The sequence below is a fragment of the Capra hircus genome, chromosome 5, assembly GCF_001704415.2.
Source record: "Capra hircus breed San Clemente chromosome 5, ASM170441v1, whole genome shotgun sequence".
In the NCBI taxonomy this organism is placed as follows: Eukaryota; Metazoa; Chordata; class Mammalia; order Artiodactyla; family Bovidae; genus Capra; species Capra hircus.
This window is the reverse complement of record NC_030812.1, coordinates 91,025,610-91,048,411: the sequence shown is the minus strand read 5'-3', so window position 1 is coordinate 91,048,411 and position 22,802 is coordinate 91,025,610.

The window sequence follows — 22,802 nt, the reverse complement described above, 5'->3', positions numbered from 1 at the left end:
AAAGAAGTCTCAGAACTTTGGTGGATGTCTCTAAAGCCTTATTTTCTTAAGTATGATGTTAGCTTTTAGAAAAAAATGTGTGTGTGTTAGTCAATCAGTCATGTCCAACTTTGCAACCCTATGGACTTTAGCCTGCCAGGCTCCTCAGTCCATTGAATTCTCCAGGCAAGAATACTGGAGTGGGTAGCCTTTCCCTTCTCCAGGGCATCTTCCCAACCCAGGAAACAAACTCAGGTCTCCTGCATTGAAGGCAGATTCTTTACCAGCTGAGCCACAGGGGAAGCCCAAGAATACTGGAGTGGGTAGCCTATCCCTTCTGCAGGGTTATCTTCCCCTCCCAGGAATCAAACCGGGGTCTCCTGAATTGCAGGCAGATTCTTTACCAACTGAGCTACCAAGGAAGCCCCTAATCAGAGAAAGGTGATGATAAATTCCCCTCCTGTACTTGCTGCCTCAGAATTTCTGCTCACTATTTAATTCTTCACATAGCAACTCATCTTTTAAAACAATGTTCCAGTTCATCCCATTTATAAACTTATGTTTTCTTTTCCATTGGATTTCATTCTTTAGAATATCATGAAATGATATCACTGCATGACAGAAAAATAGCAGGAGATAGCTAAACTCCTTTTCCATGAACTTGCATATCAGAAGAAATTACCAAAAAGAATCAGAAAAAATGGCATCTGCCTCACTCCTGCCTTCTAAACCACATACATCTAATTTCTGTTCAGAACTAATTCACGGTGAGAGCTGAAGCAGGAGGATGATGAAAAGAAGTAGCCAATCCATATTGTCTCCAAGACTGAGGAGCAGAGCATTTCTTTTTGCAAAAGACTGAAAACGGAATAGATTTTAGAGACCATTAACATCACAAATTTTCCCTCCCCATTATATGCAAACAGGTGATTATCCATTGTGTACTCAAACAAGAGAAAGGCTGTTTGTTTCTCTAGAGCACAAAGAACAGCAAGTTAGTCCTCATTCTGAAAACAGAGGCATCCTCTATAGTGAATGATGAGACTCCCAATCTCCTCTTACAAACAAAAAATAAAGGGAATAACAGGTAGCACAAGTTTAAAAGAGGTAATAATCTGAGTTGCATCAGACTTTTCAACGTATACCTCCTATAGCTTTGTCTCAGCAAAACAGCAGAGAATGAGTTTCAATAAACTAAAAGTGCAATCCAAAGAATAAGAAGTTATGTAATTCAGAAAGCATCAGGGACCTGAAGGAATGCTCTTTAAGAAGCACCATAATAAGAACTTTCCAGGGCTTCCCCGGTGGCTCAGAGGATAAGAATCTGTCTCCAATGCAGGAGACCCAGGTTTGATCCCTGGGTCGGGAAGATCTCCTGGAGTAGGAAATGGCAAGCCAACCCAGTATTCTTGCCTGGGAAATTCCATGAAAGGAGGAGCCTGGCCATCAATAGTCCATGGGGTTGCAAAGAGTCAGACACAACTGAGTGACTCACACACTTACACAGGAGGTTTCCATGAGTTCCAGCTAGCCTGGAGAGTAGTGAAGTCAGACTGGAACAGAAAGACTGAACACCTGTATTGTATCAGAAAAAGGAAAGGATGAAAGAGAGAATGAAAGAGAGAGAGATAGAAGAAGGAAGGAGGGAAGGGAGGGAGAAAGAAAGAAAAGAAGGTAGGAGTGGGGGGAAAGAGGAAGGAGAAGGAGGTAGAAAGAGGGAGAAGAAGGAAGAGAAGTGAGGAAATAAAAGTGAGAGATAGCTTAATGTGATGGAAAATATTAAAGTTGGTTCTGCTATTCTAAATATCAGCATATTGGGCTAAATTAATCAGAGGCACATAGAAAATACACTTTAAGAATAGATTTTTAATTTTAGGGGAAACTAAATGTGTCTTTATATATATGTACGTATATATATATATATATATATATATATATATACACACACACACAAATAATAAGGCTTTGTGCCTTAAAGTAGTGAATAACCCTAATTATATAAAGTTTAAATATTGATTCAACAAAATAGCAATTTTCTGTAATACTGAGAAGATTTAGGGAAGAAACTGCATAGAGATAAAACTGTTAAATTTGTACTCACTTGGATGTTATTTCAAAACATCTGAGATTAAAATTTGTAGGAAAAAATAATAGTTATGTTGTTTAGATATACATGAAGCAGTGTAAATAGTAAAGATTAAAGATTATTCTATCTTGAAGTAGGCTGTTGTAATAAAGTGTAACAGAGGAAGTGATCCTTTGTTTCAAACTTTTAAAATAGTTGAATTTTAAAAATATTAGAGGGTTACTTAGACTACATTTTAATTATATAGAAACAATTATATAAATTTATTTAAACAGCTGAATAATACAGAAATTTATAAAAGAGATAAACACTCAGCAATAATTACTAAAAACATGCTGGCAAACATTTTGAAGCTTTTCTGTGTGGATACATTTATGCATATATTTTTATATTTTGTCATTTAATAGCTTTTAAAAGTCTTTCATACATCACAAAGTATTATACAAAAATATTATATAAACTTCTGTTGTTGTTGAGTCACTCAGTCGTAACCAACTCTTTGCAACCCCATGGACTGCAGCACGCCGGGCTTCCCAGTCCTTCTCAACCTCCCAGAGTTTGCTCAAATTCATGTCCATGGAGTCAGTGATATCACTCAATGGCATCTCCTATATAGACTTGTCCTGTATATTTAGGTTATTCCCACTTTTAATCATCATAAATAAGGGAAAAATCATTATCCTTTTATTCAAACAAATTTTCCAAAATAGTCCTTAGATTTTCTTCATTACAGTTATGATAAACTTTCTAATTATGTTCTTATTTGTATTAACACAATGTTTTTAGAGAAGTTTAGATTCAGAGAAAATACAGAGAAAACAGAAATTTCCCATAAATATATATATGGCCTTCTCCATTAGCCACATCCCCCGCTGTTTGTTACAACCAATAAACATACATTGACACAGCATAGTCACTCAAAGTATATAGTTTATATTAAAATTCACTTTATATATATATAATTTAATTTAATACTTCAATATAATATTAATATTATAAATAATTTTATTTATTTATTTTTGACTGTACGGGGTCATCACTGTTGCACAGACTTTTCTCTAGTTAGAGCAAGCATGGGCTACAATTCATTGCAGTGCATCAGCTTCTCATTGTGGTGGCTTCTCTTGTTGCAGAGAATTGGTTCTAATGTGTGTGGGCTTCAGTAGTTGTGGCATGCAACTCAGTAACTGCAATTGCATGAGCTTAGTTACTTTCCAGTATGTGGGATCTTCCCAGACCAGGGATCAAACCCATATCTCCTGCACTGGCAGGGGGATTCTTTACCACTGAGCCACCAGAGAAGCCCTAGAGTTCACTTTTAATGTTACATATCTTATGATTTTGGACAGACGTATAATGGTGTATGATCATAATTATGGAATAATTACATAATTAAGGATTATAATTATGATCCCTGTGGGGCCACCCAAGGTGGATGGGTCATGGTGGAGAGGTCTGACAGTATGTGATCCACTGGAGAAGAGAATGGAAAACCACTTCAGTATTCTTGAATGAGAACCCCATGAACAGTATGAAAAGGGAAAAAGATAGGACACTGAAAGATGAACTCCCCAGGTCCGTAGGTGCCCACTATGCTATTGGAGATCAGTGAAGAAATAACTCCAGGAAGAATGAAGGGATGGAGCCAAAGCAAAAACAATACCCAGTTGTGGATGGGACTGGTGATAGAAGCAAGGTTCGATGCTGTAAAGAGCAATATTGCATAGGAATAGGAACGTCAGGTCCATGAATCAAGGCAAATTGGAAGTGGTCAAACAGGAGATGGCAAGAGTGAACATCGACATTCTAGGAATCAGCGAACTAAAATGGACTGGAATGGGTGAATTTAACTCAGATGACCATTATATCTACTATTGCGGGCAGGAATCCCTTAGAAGATATGGAGTAGCCATCATAGTCAATAAGAGTCTGAAATGCAGTACTTGGATGCAATCTCAAACACAACAGAATGATCTCTGTTCATTTCCAAGGGGCAAACCATTCAATATCATGGTAATCCAAGTCTATGCCCCAACCAGTAATGCTGAATAACCTGAGGTTGAACAGTTCTATGAAGACCTATAAGAAGATCTTCTAGAACTAACACCCAAAAAAGATGTCATTTTCATTACAGGGGACTGGAATACAAAAGTAGGAATTCAAGAAACACCTGGAGTAACAGGCAAATTTGGCCTTAGAGTATAGAACGAAGCAGGGCAAAGGCTAATAGAGTTTTGCCAAGAGAATGCACTGGTCATAGCAAACACTCTCTTCCAACAACACAAGAGAAGACTGTACACATGGACATCACCAGACGGTCAACACCAAAATCAGATTGATTATATTCTTTGCAGCTAAAGATGGAGAAGCTCTATACAGTCAGCAAAACCAAGACCGGGAGCTGACTGTGGCTCAGATCATGAACTCTTTATTGCCAAATTCAGACAGAAATTGAAGAAAGTGGAGAAAACCACTAGATCATTAAGTTATGACCTAAATCAAATTCCTTATGACTATACAGTGGAAGTGAGAAATAGGTTTAAGGGACTAGATCTGATAGACAGAGTGCCTGATGAACTATGGGCGGAGGTTCATGACATTGTACAGGAGACAGGGATCAAGACCATCCCCATGGAAAAGAAATGCAAAAAAGCAAAATGACTGTCTGGGGAGGCCTTACAAATAGCTGTGAAAAGAAGGAAAGTGAAAAGCAAAGGAGAAAAGGAAAGATACACCCATTTGAATGCAGAGTTCCAAACAATAGCAAGGAGAGATAAGAAAGCCTTCTTCGGCCATAAATGCAAATAAATAGAATGGGAAAGACTAGAGATATCTTCAAGATAATTAGAGATACCAAGGGAACATTTCATGAAAAGATGGGCTCAATAAAGGACATAAATGGTATGGACCTAACAGAAGCAGAAGATATTAAGAAGAGGTGGTAAGAATACACAGAAGAACTGTACAAAAAGGTCTTCATGACCATGATAATCATGATGGTGTGATCACTCACCTAGAGCCAGACATCCTGGAATGTGAAGTCAAGTGGGCCTTAGAAAGCATCACTATGAACAAAGCTAATGGAGGTGATGGAATTCCAATTGAGCTATTTCAAATCTTGAAAGATGATGCTGTGAATGTGCTGCACTCAATATGGCAGCAAATTTGGAAAACTCAGCAGTGGCCACAGGACTGGAAAAATTCAGTTTTCATTCCAATCCCAAAGAAACGCAATGCCAAAGAATGCTCAAACTACCATACAATTTCACTTATCTCACACCTAGTAAAGTGATGCTTAACATTCTCCAAGCCAGGCTTCAGCAATATATGAAAAATGAACTTCCAGATGTTCAAGCTGGTTTTAGAAAAGGCAGAGGAACCAGAGATCAAATTGCCAATATCCAGTGGATCATGGAAAAAGCAAGAGAGTTCTAGAAAACATCTATTTCTGCTTTCTTGACTATGCCAAAGCCTTTGACTGTGTGAATCACAATAAACTGTGGGAAATTCTGAAAGTGATGGGAATGCCAGACCGCCTGACCTGCCTCTTGAGAAATCTGTATGCAGGTCAGGAAGCAATAGTTAGAACTGGACATGGAACAACAGACTGGTTCCAAATAGGAAAAGGAGTACGTCAAGGCCGAATATTGTCATCCTACTTATTTGACTTACATGCAGAGTACATCAGGAGAAACGCTGGGCTGCAAGAAGCACAAGCTGGAATCAAAATTGCTTGGAGAAATATCAATAACCTCAGATATGCAGATGACACCACCTTTATGGCAGAAAGTGAAGAGAAACTAAAGAATCTCTTGATGAAAGTGAAAGAGGAGAGTGAAAAAGTTGGCTTAAAGCTCAACATTCTGAAAATGAAGATCATGGCATCTGGCCCCATCACTTCATGGGAAATAGATGGAGAAACAGTGGAAACAGTGTCAGACTTTATTTTTTGGGCTCCAAAATCACTGCAGATAGTGACTGCAGCCATGAAGTCAAAAGATGCTTACTGCTTGGAAGGAAAGTTATGACCAACCTAGACAGCATATTAAGAAGCAAAGACATTACTTTGTCAACTGAGGTCCGTCTAGTCAAGGCTATGTTTTTTCCAGTGTTCATGAACAGATGTAAGAATTGGACTATAAAGAAAGCTGAGCACCAAAGAATTGAAAGATGCTCTTGAACGGTGGTGTTGGAGAAGCCTCTTGAGAGTCCATTGGACTGCAAGGGGATCCAACCAGTCCATTCTAAAGGAGATCAGTCCTAAGTGTTAATTGGAAGGACTGATGTTGAACCTGAAAGTCCAATACTTTGGCAACCTGATGCAAAGAGCTGACTCATCTGAAAAGACCCTGATTCTGCGAAAGATTAAAGGCAGGAGGAGAAGGGGAAGACAGAGGATGAGATGTTTGGATGGCATCACCGATTCAGTGGACATGGATTTGGGAGCATTCTGGGAGTTGGTGATGGACAGGGTGGCCTGGTATTCTGTGGTTCATGGGGTTGCAAAGAGTCAGATGCAACTGAGTGATTAAACTGAATTGAATGGGTCATAATTACAGAATATTTTCAGAACCCTAACAATCTTTGCTTCACCATTTTATCTTTCTCTCCCATCCCAACAACCATTGATCACTGATTTTTTTTTTTTATTCTCTTCATGGTTGTTGTGGTGGTGGTGGTTTAGTCACTAAGTTGTGTCTGACTCATTGCAACCCCAGGCTCCTCTGGCCATGGGGTTTTCCAGGCAAGAATACTGGCATGGGTTGCCATTTCCAAATCCAGGTGATCCTCCCAACTCAGGGATTGAACCCAGGTCTCCTGCATTACAGGTGGATTCTTTATTAGTTGAGCCACCAGAGAGGCCCCCTCTCTTCATACTTTTGCCTTTCTCAGAATGGTGGGACAAAATGGCTAGAGAAGCCTGGGTATTTCCCTTCCTCTCAGTCATTTAGGTGCTTATCCTGGCAAGTTAATGCCTGATTAACTAGTTTCCCCTAATGGCAGACTTATTAAGAAGAACAGAATGATTTTGTTTATTCCAAAGTAGTTATTTGTATTTTTTCCATGCTGAAAGTACAAGAGGATTTTTCTGTAATATTTAGTGTGGGGAATCTATTGAGACCCTATAGGTAAATCACAAAGTATTGTGAGTCCCTCTTCTGACTGGGTCCCCCTGTATTTTTAGCTCTTAGACTTGGCCACACTGAGCCTTCTGTATTTCATTTCAAGTACAGTTCAAATTTTCCTACCTAGAATTGGTTTCTGTGGTGCTTCCTGGGTCTACTTTGAGGACTCCCTGTCTGTCTTTCCAATCTTGGGAGCAGCAGTTTGTTTTGTGTTTTCTTTGCTATTCTGGAACCAAGGAGATTTGTTGATTTTAAAGTTTGTTCAGATTTTTACTTTAGTTATGGTGGAGTGATGATGTCTAAGCTTCTTACCTTGGAACAGAAAATTGGACACTCATGATATTTAAAATTGCCAAACCATCTGGAGTTTATTTCCCCAAATGTGAGGTGTAGCAATAACTTCACTCACTCACAAATCATTATGTAAGATTTCATAATGATATTTGAATGATTCACATCTCCTTGCTACTTTTGAATTCTCTTCTTCTAAAGTAAATATTTGCATATCCTTGGGTATGTTCTTGCTTATAATGAGAGTTTTACTTTTTTTTTCTTCTTTACTTTCTGTCTCATTTGCCTATCTATTTATCTACTTATCTATTGTCTACCTATATCTAATCTGTTTATTTATTTAATTTTGCCTTATAATCAAAAACCTTCAGCCAAATGTTAAAATATTGGCAATGTGCATACATGAATTTTTCTCAAGTTCAGAGTATAAATTTATAAGATTTTACTATTAAGACAAAACTATTGTAAAAAGAAAATCTTATGAGCTTTCCTATTTAGAATTTTTGTAGAAATAATATATCAAATTAATAAAATTTTCCTTTGTCACTTCTTTGCTGTGGCTAGTATGAATAGATATTAAATTTTTTCAGTTGCCCTTTCCACACTGATTAAGATGATCATTATTTTATTCTCTTTAACACTTAACATAGCAAATCATACTGTTTTTCAGTTGATAAATCAACCTAACTTTCCTCAGTTTGGTCATAGTACTTGAGCATGTTTATATATCATTAGATCAATATGCTAATATTATAGTCACTAGCTTACATTATTTCTTTTTCTTGATATCCTTGTAAAGTTGGTATCAAGATCATCTGGGCTTCATAAAATGATTTTGAAAGTGTTTCTTCTTTCTCTGTTCTTTAGAAGATCTTATGCTCCTTTGGTGGAAAAGGAAATGGCAACCCACTCCAGTACTCTTGCTTGGAAAATCCCATGGATAGTAGGCTACAGTCCATGGGGTCACAAAGAGTCAGACACGGCTGAGTGACTTCATTTTCACTTTCATGCTCTTTTGGTGTGATTTCTTCATTAAGTGTTTAGAAGAATTCATTGCTAAATCAACTGCATCTGGAGATTACATTGATGGAAATTTTTATTTTTCATTCATTTTCTTTAACATTTTGTTACAGAGTCATTCAGAAGTCTTCTTTCTTCAGAAGTTTTACTTGTTTTTGCCTAGAAATTTTTACATTTTGTTCAGTTTTTCAAATCATTCAATGCATTTCATAAAAATCCTCATTACATTTACTGCTATACTGTCTATAATATTTTATTGATAACTACTTTTCCATCTGTGATATTTTATATATGTTCCTCATTTTCTCTCTTGACTTCTTATTTTCTTTTTGGTCAGTCTTGAGAAGAATATGTCAGGTTTATTAGTTTTTAAAATGTCAACTCATTCATTTTCTCTATAATAATTTTCCTATTTAGTTTGTCATGTTTATTATTAATATTTTCCTCCATCTTATTTTAGTTCAGACTGCAATTTTAACTTTCTGAAAGATGCTTTCATCTTTAATTTAAATTTATTAAAACATTTCTAGTATATTTATTTAAAGCTATTAATTTCTTTATAAAAATTACTATAGCTGAATTTCACAAGTTTTTATGTTATATTGTTATTAAATTTAGTTCAGTTATTTTAGATTCATTTTTATTTCTTTTTGACTGATGAATATTTAGTTGAAATTCTTTTGAAAACCTTTTATTGGAATAGAATTGATTTACAATTTTGTGTTAGTTTCATTAAGGTCTATTATGCAAATACATATATCCACTATTTTTTAGATTCTTTCCCCATATAAACCATTATGAGAGTTTGGGTGGAGTTTCCTGTGCTAGTTTTCTGTACTGCTAATATCCCTTGAAATTTACCCATGTGGTTACTCTTTCTGTTGCTCTTTCAGTTCAGTTCAGTTCAGTTCAGTTCAGTCTCTCAGTCTTGTCCTACTCTTTGCAACCCCATGAATTGCAGCACGCCAGGCCTCCCTGTCCATCTCCATCTCCTGGAGTTCACTCAGACTCACGTCCATCGAGTCAGTGATGCCATCCAGCCATCTAATCCTCGGTCGTCCCCTTCTCCTCCTGCCCCCAATCCCTCCCAACATCAGAGTCTTTTCCAATGAGTCAACTCTTCACATGAGGTGGCCAAAGTACTGGAGCTTCAGCTTTAGCATCATTCCTTCCAAAGAAATCCCAGGGCTGATCTCCTTTAGGATGGACTGGTTGGATCTCCTTGCAGTCCAAGGGACTCTCAAGAGTCTTCTCCAACACCAAAGTTCAAAAGCATCAATTCTTCGGCGCTCAGCCTTCTTCACAGTCCAACTCTCACAAATAATCTACTTTTTTTTCAATAGGATCCTGTTAAGATTTTTAACCTTGTCTTTTATTTCAAAAATTACACTATAAGTTATAGTTTTGTCATCTTGCTTGGAGTCTATTAAATTTTTGAATTTCTGGCTCCTTATTGGTAGCTCAGTGGTAAAAGAATTTGCCTGCAAAGAAGGAGAAATAGGTCCATGAATTTGATCCCTGGGTCCGGAAGAAACTCAGGAAAAGGAAATGGCAACCCTTTTCAACATCTTGCCTGGGAAATCTCATGGACAGAGGAGCCTGGTGGCTTACAGTCCATGGGGTTGTTAAGAGTCAGGCATGACTGAGAGACTAAACCACCACCATCTTTATTTAACAATAGTTTTTAGATACTGGAAGTTAAACAACAGAGGTCAGTGATCCTAGAAATAAAGAATGACTTGAGATAAGCCCTGCCTTTGTCCTAGGTTACGGCCTAGAGAGATATTACAAGCTATGATGCACAGAGAAGAACCTCAAGCATAACCCATTCATCTCCTCCAGTCAAGAAGCCAGAATTTGAATGGGTAGCTAGTCTCATGGACACTGAGAATATATCAACAGAAGTCTTCATCTTTGTTTGGAGACTATCAGTGCATAGAGGCCACTTGGATCTAATTATCATTAAACAGTATTTATTAACTACAATGTCCTTGATGACAGAGAAATGATTTACTACACAGTACAGTCCTAGGTAGGATCAGTGAAAGTATAGGAGGAACTATATGGGACCAACATAATATCAATTATGCTAATAGCCACCCACTCATTTGCTGCTTCCTTCAGTAGAATTTAAGCTCCAGAAAAGCAAGAACATTTTTCTCTTTATCATTGAACTCTCAGTGCTAGTCACAGGACCCAGTACCAAGTAAATGCTCAACAAACATTTTTAAATGTATAAATAAGTATAGGACCTTGGGAGAATTAATGATCCTCCATAAATATCATTAAAATATAAATAGTCAGCCTAGGTTCAATGTAGGATACAGGATGCTTGGGACTGGTGCACTGGGATGACCCAGAGAGATGATATGAGGAGAGAGGTGGGAAGGGAGTTCAGGATTGGGAAATCCTGTACACCCGTGGTGGATTCATGTCAATGTATGGCAAAACCAATACAGCATTGTAAAGTAAAATAAAAATAAAATATTCTCCTCTAGGAGTTTTATAGTTTCTGGTCTTACATTTAGATCTTTAATCCATTTTGAGTTTATTTTTGTGTGTGGTGTTAGAAAGTGATCTAGTTTCATTCTTTTACAAGTGGTTAACCAGTTTTCCCAGCACCACTTGTTAAAGAGATTATCTTTACTCCATTGTGTATTCTTGCCTCCTTTGTCAAAGATAAGATGTCCATATGTGTGTGGATTTATCTCTGGGCTTTCTATTTTGTTCCATTGATCTATATTTCTGTCTTTGTGCCAGTACCATACTGTCTTGATGACTGTGGCTTTGTAGTAGAGCCTGAGGTCAGGCAAGTTGATTCCTCCAGTTCCATGAAGATCTAAATGTAAGAGCAGAAACTATAAAACTCCTAGAGGAGAATATAGGCAAAACACTCTCCGACATAAATCACAGCAGGATCCTCTATGATCCACCTCCCAGAATTCTGGAAATAAAAGCAAAAATAAACAAATGGGATCTAATTAAAATTAAAAGCTTCTGCACAACAAAGGAAAATATAAGCAAGGTGAAAAGACAGCCTTCTGAATGGGAGAAAATAATAGCAAATGAAGCAACTGACAAACAACTAATCTCAAAAATATACAAGCAACTTATGCAGCTCAATTCCAGAAAAATAAACGACCCAATCAAAAAATGGGCCAAAGAACTAAATAGACATTTCTCCAAAGAAGACATATGGTTGGCTAACAAACACATGAAAAGATGCTCAACATCACTCATTATTAGAGAAATGCAAATCAAAACCACAATGAGGTACCACTTCACACCAGTCAGAATGGCTGCGATCCAAAAATCTGCAAGCAATAAATGCTGGAGAGGGTGTGGAGAAAAGGGAACCCTCCTACACTGTTGGTGGGAATGCAAACTAGTACAGCCACTATGGAGAACAGTGTGGAGATTCCGTAAAAAATTGCAAAGAGAACTGCCTTATGACCCAGCAATCCCACTGCTGGGCATACACACTGAGGAAACCAGAATTGAAAGAGACACATGTACCCCAATGTTCATCGCAGCACTGTTTATAATAGCCAGGACATGGAAACAACCTAGATGTTCATCAGCAGATGAATGGATAAGAAAGCTGTGGTACATATACACAATGGAGTATTACTCAGCCATTAAAAAGAATACATTTGAATCCGTTCTAATGAGATGGATGAAACTGGAGCCGATTATACAGAGGGAAGTAAGCCAGAAAGAAAAACACCAATACAGTATACTAACACATATATATGGAATTTAGAAAGATGGCAATGACGACCCTGTATGCAAGACAGCAAAAAAGACACAGATGTGTATAACGGACTTTTGGACTCAGAGGGAGAGGCAGAGGGTGGGATGATTTGGGAGAATGGCATTGTAACATGTATACTATCATGTAAGAATCGAATCGCCAGTCTATGTCCGATGCAGGATACAGCATGCTTGGGGCTGGTGCATGGGGATGACCCAGAGAGATGTTATGAGGAGGGAGGTGGGAGGGGGGTTCATGTTTAGGAACGCATGTACACCCGTGGTTGATTCATGTCAATGTATGGCAAGACCAATACAGTAGTGTAAAGTAAAATAAAGTAAAAATAAAAATTAAAAAAAATAAAAAATAAAAAACACTTATGAAAAGTCAAAAAAAAAAAAAAAAAAAGAGATACAGGTTCTATCCCTGGGTTGGGAAGATCCCCTGGAGGAGAAAACGGCAAAAATAAATAAATAAATTAATTAATTAATTAAATTAGATAAATTAAAAAGACTAGCAAAAATATAAATACACAATCAAATTCATAACACTGTGCTGAAAATTAAATAAACACTAGACATAATAAAAGGCAATATAATGTAGTTAGTAACAAATATTAAGAATAATAGCTTATATAACAATTTAAATCTAGTGGAATATCATTGGCTACTTTTGAGCAAAAGTATGGTTTCATCTGACCTTAGGAACTTGACTTTGGCCTCAATATATGAGTAATAGATAATATTAAGAAGCTAGTAGTTTCAATAAGAAGTTATTTTAGTAATATATAAAAATAATGGTAATGTCAATCAGAATGGTGATAATATGACTAATACAAAGTTTAAAAACATGAAAGATACCATTGAAGGAGTTACTTTGAGAAGTAATTAGATATAGAGAATAAAAATATCTATTTCAGATGTGAGAGAATTAGAGAATGAAGTATTGTTAAAATCAGCATAGAAATTATATGGCAAAGCAGAGATATTTGTAGAGGGATTGGGGAAAAGGACATCAAGGGAGATAATTCTGTCAATTTTGAACACTAAATTTCAATGTTAAGAAATCAAGAATGACAGTTTGGAACTTAGAAATGAAATTTGCATAGAGGTCTTCCCTGGTGGCTCAGCGGTAAAGAATGTGCCTGCTAATGCAGGAGACACGAGTTCCATCCCTGAACAGGATGATTCCCTGGAAAAGAAAATGGCAACCCACTCTAGTACACTTGTGTGGGAAATTAAATGGACAGAGGAGCCTATATAACAATCCCTGGGGTTCAAAAGAGTTGGACATGACAGGGCAGCTGAGCAACAGCAACAAAAGGATATAAGTCAACAGAATAAAAAATAGTAAATAAATCTATGGGTTTCAACAGATTATTTGAGTATGTTTCAAAGATACATAAGAAAAAAATTCTTCAATGAGCTCTGAACCCAAGTAGTCTATTGCCACATCTTATTGGTCACCAGATTTTTGCATATATTTCTTCTGCATGCTTGGATATGTGCCAAGTTGCTTTGGTCGTGTCAACTCTTTGTGACCCTGTGGACTGTGGCCTGCCAGGTTCCTCTGTCCATGAGATTTTCCAGGTATGAATACTGGAGTGGGTTGCCATTCCCTTCTCCAGGGTATCTTCCTGATCCAAGGACTGAATCCCTGTCTCTTTCATTTCCTGCATTAGTAGGCAAGTTCTTTACCACTAGTACCACCTGGGAAGCCCCACATATTTCATCTGTGTATTACTGTGTTAGCTCCTCAGTCATGTCTGACTCTTTGTGATCCCATGGACTGTAGCCAACCAGGCTCCTCTATCCATGGGATCTCCAGGCAAGAACAGAGGAGTGGATAGCCATTTCCTTCTCCAGGGGATCTTCTTGACCTAGAGATTGAACCCTGGTCTCCTTCGTGGAAGGCAGATTTTTTACCATCTGAGCCACCTAGGAAGAATTATATTTCTTCCAATAACTACTAAATATTTGGCCTTGTCTCTAACACAAATGTTTCAGTTAGCACTCTAGTTCTTTGTCTTTTATGTAAATCTTACCTTCCTTAAAGGTCTTAATTCACTTGTTCACTGTCGTAGAGGAAATATGGGGTAGGAAAGATATGGTTCGTCTTTTGGTATCCTATCATTTTGCCTTTTCATACTGTTCAAGAGGTTCTCAAAGCAAGAATACTGAAGAGGCTTGCCATTTCCTTCTCCAGTGGACCACATTCTGTCAGACCTTTCCACCATGACCCGCCTGTCTTGGGTTGCCCCGCAGGCATGGCTTGGTTTCATTGAGTTAGACAAGGCTGTGGTCCTAGTGTGATAGGTGCCCCATATGCTACTGGAGATCAGTGGAGAAATAACTCCAGAAAGAATGAAGGGATGGAGCCAAAGCAAAAACAATACCCAGTTGTGGATGTGACTGGTGATAGAAGCAAGATTCGATGCTGTAAAGAGCAATATTGCATAGGAACCTGGAACGTCAGGTCCATGAATCAAGACAAATTGGAAGTGATCAAACAAGAGATGGCAAGTGTGAACGTTGACATTTGAGGAATCAGCGAACTAAAATGGACTGGAATGGGTGAATTTAACTCAGATGACCATTATATCTATTACTGCAGGCAGGATCCCTCAGAAGAAATGGAGTAGCAATCATGGTCAACAAAAGAGTCCGAAATGCAGTACTTGGATGCAATCTCAAAAACAACAGAATGATCTCTCTTCGTCTCCAAGGCAAACCATTCAACATCACAGTTATCCAAGTCTATGCCCCAACCAGTAATGCTGAAGAAACTGAAGTTGAACGGTTCTATGAAGACCTACAAGACCTTTTAGAACTAACACCCAAAAAAAGATGTCCTTTTCATTATAGGGGACTGGAATGCAAAAGTAGGAATTCAGTAAACACCTGGAGTAACAGGCAAATTTGGCCTTGGAATGCAGAATGAAGCAGGGCAAAGACTAATAGAGTTTTGCCAAGAAAATTCACTGGTCATAGCAAACACCTTATTCCAATAACGCAAGAGAAGACTCAACACATGGACATCACCAGATGATCAACACCGAAATCAGATTGATGACATTCTTTGCAGCCAAAGATGGAGAAGCTCTATACAGTTAACAAAGACAAGACCAGGAGCTGACTGTGGCTCAGATCATGAACTCCTTATTACCAAGTTCAGACTCAAATTGAAGAAACTAGTTCTATTTGCAATTTTTTAAGGAATCTCCACACTGTTCTCCATAGTGGCTGTACTAGTTTGCATTCCCACCAACAGTGTAGGAGGGAATACAAACTAGTACAGCCACTATGGAGAACAGTGTGGAGATTCCTTAAAAAATTGCAAATAGAACTACCTTATGACCCAGCAATCCCACTGCTGGGCATACACACCGAGGAAACCAGAATTGAAAGAGACACATGTACCCCAATGTTCATCGCAGCACTGTTTATAATAGCCAGGACATGGAAACAACCTAGATGTCCATCAGCAGATGAATGGATAAGAAAGCTGTGGTACATATACACAATGGAGTATTACTCAGCCGTTAAAAAGAATTCATTTGAATCAGTTCTGATGAGATGGATGAAACTGGAGCCGATTATACAGAGTGAAGTAAGCCAGAAAGAAAAACAGCAATACAGTATACTAACACATATATATGGAATTTAGAAAGATGGCAATGACGACCCTGTATGCAAGACAGCAAAAAAGGCACAGATGTGTATAACGGACTTTTGGACTCAGAGGGAGAGGGAGAGGGTGGGATGATTTGGGAGAATGGCATTGTAACATGTATACTATCATGTAAGAATTGAATCGCCAGTCTATGTCTGACGCAGGATACAGCATGCTTGGGGCTAGTGCATGGGGATAACCTAGAGAGATGTTATGGGGAGTGAGGTGGGAGGGGGGTTCATGTTTGGGAACGCATGTAAGAATTAAAGATTTTAAAATTTAAAAAATAAAAAACTAAAAAAAAAAAAATATGACCACACACACACACACAAAAAGAAACCAGTGAAAACTGCTAGACCATTCAGGTATGACCTAAATCAAATCCCTTATGATTATACAGTGGAAGTGAGAAATAGATTTAAGGGACTAGATCTGATAGAGAGAGTGCCTGATGAACTATGGAATGAGGTTCATAACATAGTACAGGACACAGGGATCAAGACCATCCCCATGGAAAAGAAATGCAGAAAAGCAAAATGGCTGTCTGGGGAGGCCTTACAAAGAGCAGTGAAAAGAAGAGAGGCAAAAAGCAAAGGAGAAAAGGAAAGATATAAGCATCTGAAAGCAGAGTTCCAAAGAATAGCAAGAAGAGATAAACAAGACTTCCTCAGCGATCAATGCAAAGAAATGGAGGAAAAGAACAGAATGGGAAAGACTAGAGATCCCTTCAAGAAAATGAGAGAGAGCAAGGGAATATTTCATGCAAATATGGGCTCGATAAAGGACAGAAATGGTATGGACCTAACAGAAGCAGAAGATATTAAGAAGAGGTGGCACGAATACACAGAAGAACTGTACAAAAAAGATCTTCATGATCCAGATAATCATGATGGTGTGATCACTCATCTAGAGCCAGACATCCTGGAATGTGAAGTCAAGTGGGCCTTAGAAAGCATCACTACGAACAAAGCTAATGGAGGTGATGGAATTCCAGTTGAGCTGTTTCAAATCCTGAAAGATGATGCTGTGAAAGTGTTGCACACAATATGTCAGCAAATTTGGAAAACTCAGCAGTGGCCACAGGACTGGAAAAGGTCAGTTTTCATTCCAATTCCAAAGGGAGGCAATGCAAAAGAATGCTCAAACTACCACACAATTGCACTCATCTCACATGCTAGTAAAGTAATGCTTAAAATTCTCCAAGCCAGGCTTCAGCAATACATCAACCGTGAACTCCCTGATGTTCAAGCTGGTTTTAGAAAAAGCAGAGGAACCAGAGATCAAATTGCCAATATCCGTTGGATCATGGAAAAAGCAAGAGAGCTCCAGAAAAACACCTATTTCTGCTTTCTTGACTATGCCAAAGCCTTTGACTGTGTGAATCACAATAAACTGTGGAAAATTCTGAAAGTGATGGGAATGCCAGTCCACCTGACCTGCCTCTTGAGAAATCTGTATGCAGGTCAGGAAGCAACAGTTAGAACTGGACATGGAACAACAGACTGGTTCCAAATAGGAAAAGGAGTACTTCAAGGCTGTATATTGTCACCCTGCTTATTTAACTTCTATGCAGAGTACATCATGAGAAACGCTGGACTGGAAGAAATACAAGCTGGAATCAAGATTGCCAGGAGAAATATCAATAACCTCAGATATGCAGATGAGACCACCCTTATGGCAGAAATTGAAGAGGAGCTAAAAAGCCTCTTGATGAATGTGAAAGAGGAGAGCGAAAAAGTTGGCTTAAAGCTCAACATTCAGAAAACAAAGATCATGGCATCCGATCCCATCACTTCATGGGAAATAGATGGGGAAACAGTGGAATCAGTGTCAGACTATTTTTTTGGGCTCCAAAATCACTGCAGATGGTGACTGCAACCATGAAATTAAAAGACGCTTACTCCTTGGAAGAAAAGTTATGACCAACCTAGATAACATATCCAAAAGCAGAGACATTACTTTGCCGACTAAGATCCATCTAGTCAAGGCTATGTTTTCTTTTCTGTGGTCATGTATGGATGTGAGAGTTGGACTGTTAAGAGGGCTGAGTGCTGAAGAATTGATGCTTTTGAACTGTGGTGTTGGAGAAGACTCTTGAGAGTCCCTTGGGCTGCAAGGAGATCCAACCAGTCCATTCTGAAGGAGATCAGTCCTAGGTGTTCTTTGGAAGGAATGATGCTGAAGCTGAAACTCCAGTACTTTGGCCACCTCATGCGAAGAGTTGACTCATTGGAAAAGACTCTGATGCTGGGAGGGATTGGGGGCAGGAGGAGAAGGGGACGACAGAGGATGAGATGGCTGGATGGCATTACTGACTCGATGGACATGAGTTTGGGTGAACTCCGGTAGTTGGTGATGGACAGGGAGGCCTGGCGTGCTGCAATCCATGGGGTTGCAAAGAGTTGGACATGACTGAGCGACTGAACTGAACTGAAAGCAATGGTTATAAAACCTAATGAACACATATGTTTCCCAAACAAATGACGTTTTGCAATCTATGTGGATAAGTCTGTGTTCAGACTCTAAGTTCAGTTAAGTTGCTCAGTCATGTCTGACTCTTGCAATCCCATGGATTGCAGCTCCCCAGGCTTCCTGGCCCATCACCAACTCCAGGAGCTTGCTCAAACTCATGTCCATCATGTCGGTGATGCTATCCAACCATCTTGTCCTCTGTACTCTCCTTCTCCTCCTGCCTTCAATCTTTCCCAGAATCTTGGTCTTTTCCAATGAAACAGTTCTTTGCATCAGATGGCCAATGTTTTGGAGTTTCAGCTTCAGCATCAGTCCTTCCAGTGAATATTTAGGACTGACCTAGATAGCATATTCAAAAGCAGAGACATTACTTTGCTGACTAAGGTCCGTCTAGTCATGGCTATGGTTTTTCCAGTAGTCATGTATGGATGTGAGAGCTGTATCGTGAAGAAGGCTGAGTGCCGAAGAATTGATGCTTTTGAACTGTGGTGTTGGAGAAGACTTTGAGAGTCCCTTGGACTGCAAGGAGATCCAACCAGTCCGTTCTGAAGGAGATCAGCCCTGGGATTTCTTTGGAAGGCATGATGCTAAAGCTGAAACTCCAGTACTTTGGCCACCTCATGCAAAGGGTTGACTCATTGGAAATGACTTTGATTCTGGGAGGAATTGGAGGCAGAAGGGGACGACCGAGGATGAGATGGCTGGATGGCATCACTGACTCGATGGATGCGAGTCTGACTGAACTCTGGGAGTTGGTGATGGACAGGGAGGCCTGGCATGCTGCGATTCATGGGGTCGCAAAGAGTCAGACATGACTGAGCGACTGAACTGAACTGATTTCCTTTAGGATTGACCGGACGGATCTCTTTGTTCTCCAAGGGACTCTCAAGAGTCTTCTCCAACACCACATTTCAAAAGCACCAATTCTTCAGCTCTCAGCTTTCATTATGGTCCAACTCTCACATCCATACATGACTACTGAAAAAAGTCCCTGTTGGAGATACCTAAATAGGTCTGTTCAGAGAGTGGTGTATTCTGTACATAATCCAAAACCATGTTGACACAGTTGACTGTATTATCGGGTTATTAAAGTGCCAGCTTTCTCAGGCTTATGGATTGTGAATGAGTGACTTTTGAAATGAATTTACAGCAGAGTGTTTCTATATGGAGTTTTCTGATTCTGTATTAACCAAGCAGATGGATGACTTGGGTCCAGGGCATTCACTTTTGAGGGAACAGGTATGAAAAGTATCCTCCTCATGAAATTATGGGCTTAATTGTCATCTCCTTTAATGCAGTTGTAATGGCTTAAATCTGTGCTTATCTCCCTCACTACCTCCTAAGTACAACCATGTTTCATTCATCTTTTTATCTCCAGTGCCTTACTCTGATATAATAAGTAGTATAGGATTAGTTATGAATTAAAAAAATATTAAATAACTGAACACAAGGTATTTGATTAGTGTTTAAATCAAAATATTTTATTCATGATACATGTATCAGTTTATAAATAATTCTGACCCAAACTACAGGTTAAAATTATATCATAGACCTTCATGATAAAAGGATTGTAGTGGTCAGCATTCCAAATCTTCCCACCCAATATTTTTCAAGCTAAGAAATGAGTTTAGCATGAATACTAACCGTTCCCAAATCCCTTTGGGCGTTTTTTTTTCTACGTGTTTAAAATTTCCCTGACACCAGAAAAACAACAGTTGAATGATGACCAGATGGCAGGAAAGCTGTGGTAATTTGGCTGGAAGTAAGATGAGCATTGAAGCATAATGAGCAAATTAGAGATTTTAATCTTTTCTATGGGCAGATCAACCTAATGGGGTGGACAAGAGCACCCGATATCTTTTTATTAAGTTTATTTATTTCCTTTATGAAACAGTTACTGATTCATTGGTATGATGATTTTGGGGAGATGTGACTGATGGATTAGATGGAAATATTTTTCAGGTATTATCTTCTTAGAGCTACCCAGGGTGAATCTTTCCTAATCTTTGTGTATGAGGGCAGGAATGATATCATTGAGGTGTGTAGCTAAAACCTTGGAAACAATCTTGTACTCTCTATTCAGGAGAGTGAAAGAGGAGGAAAATCCTCCAATTGTTCCTTACCTTGTCATCTTTTTAAGGATTATGGGATCAAGGGAGTTTTCATGTCTTGGGACATAATTCTGGTCTTAAAAAATTCTGAAAAGACTCTCTGATGTTAGCAATAATTGCCACAATCGGGTTTCATAAGAATCGATGGGAAATCTGTCAGCACCTGAGGCTTTTCTTAGGTTTATGGCATGGATTTGGGGTCTCTCACTTTTAATGATATTGTCTTGTCCAACTGATTGCCTTAATGGAGGGAGTGAGTTGAAAGTGAGGCCCATCAATTTTCTGTGGGGCATAACATAGAAAAAAAAATCTGTTGACTGCATTCAAAAGCATGTTGAAAATATTAATATCTTAAGTTTGCCTTTCTGAATTGTTGAAATAGTTTAACCTGAAATGTTATTTACTTGTATCTTTAGTAGTTAACTAACCTATATACAATTGATGAGAAATATATTGTATAAATTAATCAATATTTGAGGTAATAGGAATGGGAATTCTATGTAGACTCTAACTAGTATTAAAATAGAGTATGTATTTTCAGTTTGATGTGAAATTCTGGAGGTGACAATTTTCTTTTCAATTAAATGAACAATAGAATAAATTATCTTGATAGGTCTACTTATTTAAATTCTATTCTAAAATACTATGTAATTGTGCATGTTGAAAGCTAGAACTTAATTGACTTTATATTTTATCAAAAAATGTGTTTTATCAATAAAATACTAATAAACATGGTAATACACTACTTGAAACTAAAGAATTGCTTGTGGATAAATGTACAACTCAAAATTTTCTTTAACATTAGTCTTTGTATATGTTTACTTCAATGTTTTGCTGTCTTGGGAATTTTTTTAAAATTTTGATTTAGACATATATATTGATTTAAGAAGTGGAATAGATACCTTATTAAAATAGAAAATATCAATCAAATTTGCTGATATATGAATTTGGTGAAAGAAGATGCTATGTTAGAGTCATTTCCTTCTTGTGCCTCAGCACATCATTTCTTGTTCAGAAATTTCTTTTTTTTTTTTTTTTTTTTAGATTATTTAGGTCTGGTAAAATGATGACAATGTGTAACTGTTATAACACCTAGCTTAGGTCGCTGAGAAAATCATGAGACTCCAGACTGGCTGATCATAAAATGCCTAACCATATCAAACAATACCGGTAACATATAAGAAATATGCAGCTTGCTGCTTTAAGATTGGAAAGAGAGAATTCTTTGTCTGGAATATGAGAATCATGTCGTTCATAATTTTTGAGACTCATCTTGGGGTCTTATGGGCAGAACATGTCAAAAACAAAACAGGTAGAGAAAAGGAGGGCTTCCCTCGTGGCTCAGACAGTAAAGAATCCTTCTGTAATTTGGGAGACCTGGGTTCAATCCCTGGGTGGGGAAGATCCCCTGGAGGAGGGCATGGCAACTGGTTCCACTATTCTTGCCTGGAGAATCCCCATGAACAGAAGAGCCTGGCAGACTACAGTCCATGGGGTCTCAGAGAGTCGGATATGGCTGAGCAACTAAGCACAAAACAGAGTAAAGGAATTTAAAAAGGAGGTGAAAAGGATGTAAAGTGAACTTGAGTAAGCCATCAAAAGGGAGAGCGAGAGAGAGAGAAAGAGAAAGAGAGATATGATAATGGGATGACTGGTGTCATCCTTTGGATCTCTGGACCGCCAGTTCACAAAGCCAATTTTCCAGTTATATTTATCAACAAATTCCATTTGAATTTAACTTGTTGAGTAGAATTTCTTCCACTTACAACAAAAAGGAGCTCTAATCCTTGGAAGAAAAGTTATGACCAACCTAGATAGCATATTGAAAAGCAGAGACATTACTTTGCCAACAAAGGTCATCTAGTTAGTCAAGGCTATGGTTTTTCCAGTAGTCATGTATGGATGTGAGATTTGGACTGTGAAGAAAGCTGAGCGCCAAAGAATTGATGCTTTTGAACTGTGGTGTTGGAGAAGACTCTTGAGAGTCCCTTGGACTGCAAGGAGAGACAACCAGTCCATTCTAAAGCAGATCAGCCCTGGGATTTCTTTGGAAGGACTGATGCTAAAGCTGAAACTCCAGTACTTTGGCCACCTCATGTGAAGAGTTGACTCATTGGAAAAGATCCTGATGCTGGGAGGGATTGGGGCAGGAGGAGAAGGGGACGACAGAGAATGAGATGGCTGGATGGCATCACCGACTCGATAGACATGAGTCTGAGTGAACTCTGGGAGTTGGTGATGGACAGGGAGGCCTGGCGTGCTGTGATTCATGGGGTCGCAAAGAGTTGGAC